This window comes from Octopus bimaculoides, chromosome 6 (genome assembly GCF_001194135.2).
Source record: "Octopus bimaculoides isolate UCB-OBI-ISO-001 chromosome 6, ASM119413v2, whole genome shotgun sequence".
Lineage (NCBI taxonomy): Eukaryota > Metazoa > Mollusca > Cephalopoda > Octopoda > Octopodidae > Octopus > Octopus bimaculoides.
Window position 1 is genome coordinate 50,327,188 of NC_068986.1, and position 3,847 is coordinate 50,331,034.

The 3,847-nt window shown below is 39.1% G+C and overlaps 1 protein-coding gene and 1 long non-coding RNA gene across 5 annotated transcripts in view; one reads left to right on the forward strand and one right to left on the reverse strand.

Moving 5' to 3' along the window:
- The window catches only part of LOC106877926 (uncharacterized), a 441,127-nt gene that overhangs the window by 358,677 nt on the left and 78,603 nt on the right, over positions 1 to 3,847 (forward strand). The gene's annotated exons all lie outside the window — the stretch shown is intronic.
- Positions 1,500 to 3,847, reverse strand: part of LOC128248136 (uncharacterized) — a 105,977-nt gene continuing 103,629 nt past the window's right edge. The window contains exon 3 of the long non-coding RNA XR_008264413.1: positions 1,500 to 3,254. This is a non-coding gene — a long non-coding RNA (uncharacterized LOC128248136). The remainder of the gene's footprint in view (positions 3,255 to 3,847) is intronic.

Here is a 3,847-nt window from a genome sequence, read left to right on the forward strand (position 1 = left end):
CCGGTTTCGGAAAAATCCGTACTTCAGAAACGCTTTGGGACCAAAGGCTCTGGAAAATCAATATTGTACTTTATTTTATTTTCACTTTCTTTCTCTGTCTGTTTCTCTCTCTCTCTTTCTCTGTTTTTTTTAAGATTATAAAATGTATTACGGAGATGTACTTGCATAGCAAGTGACCTGATCTGAGATCGTGTGCTGGAACGGAAACAATTGCAGCGTGGAAGGTGTTTATAAGCCATTTAAAATAACACACAAAAACCGTTAGATTCACTTCAACATTTAAATTTAATTTGTCAAAATATTTTCGTCGCTTTCAGACCGCGACCTGTTCACTGACAAAATTCTGTGCTGCAGCAAAATGTAGTTTGAGTGATATTTGGCTGCAGGTCAAGCGAGTACGAGAAATCCCTTTCGTTTGTTCATCTACATGTGTGTGTGTTGGTGTTTGTATGTGTAGATTATTACTGAACTTATTGATCGCACTCAGCAGTGACGACTAAAACGTGTGTGTATGTATACGTTATGTTCTCTCTCTCCTACACACACGCACACTGTCTTTTCTGCTCAAACCCTCATTCTCTCTTTCTCCTCCTCTATTTACAAAATGTAGTATATGTCACTTTTATTTCACTTCAATACACCGCACCCCCTCATCACTGTCTTTTTTTTTTCTCTCCTTCTCATGCTCTCAGTGACCCATGAGGTCAGTGACATTTGCGCTGACCACTTTAACACAGTGTGTAACGGAGGGAGGGAGAGATGTAGTTCGTTCTGTGCCCCCCCCCATGTCTAGACAAACAGGTGTCTCGCCAACAGTCTTCTGTGTCACAAGAAGCAGGTGTGTGCGCGTGTGAGAAATGTGTACGAATGTATGTACGTATGTGTGTGTGAGATTCTGTTTTGTGTATGCATGTCTGTGTATTGTGTATACCTGAGTGTGTTTCGATCTTCTTTAAAAGGCAAGCGGATTAGCTGAGACGTTGGAGCGTCAGACTAGTGGTCCCAAATGACCCTTGTGCGTATGCCTGTGTGTGGATAGGTGGGGTCCATATCTTCTTTCAGTCATTAGACTGCGGCCATGCTGGTGCACTGCCCTTGAGAAATTTTAGTCAAACTAATCGATATCAGTATTAATTTTCTTAAGTTTGGTACTTATTCTATAGGTCTTTTTTACCGAACCGCTAAGTTATTGGGACGTAAACACACCAGCATCGGTTGTCAAGTGGTGGTTGTGGGGACACACACACCGTTTTTTTTTGCCGTGTCCTGTACCCAGATATGTATCTATATATACATGTAGATGTACATACATGTACGTATATACACATATACTCATATATATATATATATACACACATACACACACACACACGACGGGCTTCTTAGCACGTGCAATAAATAGCTTATACTTCTACAATACATATATTTTAATTTTTTAAAATACAATTCGTATTATTATTCAATTATAAAAATACAGAAGAATGGAGGGTTTTCTTTTTTTCTTTTATACATATATATTTACATTCAAAGGCTTTGGAGGTCTTACAGATTAAAATAAGATTCAAAGACAAAAAAATGGCCGAGAACAGCACGTTATTTATGGTGCCCTCCCATCTGAGTTCAGATCACACTAACGTCAACTTTGCTTTTATCCTTTTCAAAGCGGACTGGCGGAAATCTTCTTACAATGTTAGATGGTCTGTCTTGCGGTATTTGTTCCGAGTCATTGCATTCTGAGTTCAAATCTCAGGCCATGACCTGCGTGGGTGGTTGCCATCCAGTCCCTTGCCGCCTTAAGTACACTCTACTCGATATATCATTGGAAATATGGATTGTTAATCCTCTTAATTCATTCTCCGGACTTGCAAGGTAACGAAGTTGTAGTTCGGCCTACTAGAAATAAGAACCAAATCTCTCTCTCTCTACCCATCTCTGTTACTTTTAAAAAGAATAGGACACGTTGAAATATAGCCACAGATATACTCTTTTACTTGTTTCAGTCATTTGACTGCGGCCATACTGGAGCACAGCCTTTAGCCGAGCAAATCGACCCCAGGACTTATTCTTTGGAAGCCTAGTACTTATTCTATCGGTGTCTTTTTGCCAAACCGCTAAGTTACGGGGATGTAAACACACCAACATCGGTTGTCAAGCGATGTTAGGGAGACAAACACAGATACACAAACATATACACACACACACACACACATATATACATATGTACGACGGTCTTCTTTCAGTTTCCGTCTACCAAATCCACTCACAAGGCTTATTTCAACTCAAAATCTGAAGAATATTCTTTTCTTCTCTAGGCACAAGGCCCGAAATTTTGGGAGAGGGGTCCAGTCGATTAGATTGACTCCAGTACACAACTAGTACTTAATTTATCGACCTCGAAAGGATGAAAGGCAAAGTCGATCTCGGCGGAATTTGAACTCAGAACGTAAAGACAGACGAAATATCGCTAAGCATTTCGCCCGGCGTGCTAACGTTTCTGCCAGCTCACCGCAAGTGAAAAGGGTGAACCGTCTGAGCAATATGTCTCTTGTCTTTCTTCCTGAGAGTAAACATCAAGCCACCACCACACCACCTCCTCATGTTTCAAACTACTGACAGATAATGTCGACAAATTTGACAAACCAAACAGTTACCAATAATTTAATTTTAAAAAAATATATAAATATCATTTCTGTTGTATAGTCTTTGGTAAGTTTGAGACGCTTCATATTCCAGTGGGGTGATGTTGGCGTCGGGGGTGTAGGGATCTACTGGGCTTAGTTGTTAACTGTTGTTGAAGTAAGACGCGGGTTCGCAGTGGTAAGGGGGGAAAAAGCAGAATGCCAGGAATGTGGCGTCAGACAATCGCATTCAATGGCTCTGTCCTCAGTGACAAGACAGCAGTGCCAATAATAATAACAATAATAATCATTTCTGCTGAAGACACAAAGCCTGAAAATTGGTGGGAGGGAACTAGTCGACTTATACACCAAGACAACTTTGACGGACCAAAAATTGCATGTGATATGCAACAGGGTTTGGAAAGATAGTGACGATGTTTCAATATTTACATTACATATTCACTCTTATAATACTTTATACCTCGACTTGTATGACGGAAAATATGATGATATTTTCTATCATTAATCCATTTTTTTTCTTTTCCGCTTTCAGCGATCACTTCCCCTTTCTTCTTACATCTCCTACTTCTCCTCTTTCGACCTACAATTTTCTTTGCTTCTGTTAATATGGAAAAACTAAAACAAAAAAAACAAAAAATATTATTGCTTTCATTTTCATCACTGTCTCTCCCGCTTCACTTGTCAACCACCCGTTCCTTCCATCACTTTCATTTTTTTAATTAATTTTGCGCCCTCCCTCTCTCACAAATGTTTCTCTCATATATCGTTTTGACTATTGTCTTTCTTTCATTTCTCCATCTGAACTCCCATTCCTTTCTCTAACTCATCGTTCTCATTATTTCCTTTCATTCATTAACCTATTGTTGACAATCTCTCTCTCTCTCTTATATCTATATCTATCTATACACACACACTGCGATCGATGAGACAAAAATAGGTATCTCGTTCGTGTCTTTCGTTTTAATTTTTCACCTCATTCTTTTATTGGTAGTCTAACCCAAAGGCTGTGGCCATGCTGTGGTACCGCTTTATCTTCGGAATTTATCTTTTTTACATTTATCTTAGTCATCAGACTGCAGCCATGCCCTAAGTTATGGGGACGAATATATCTATATATATATATATATAAAAACAAATAGTAAATGAGTATATGCATATATACGTACAGGTATGTGCATACCGACATCCACCTGTATGTATAGGTGCAT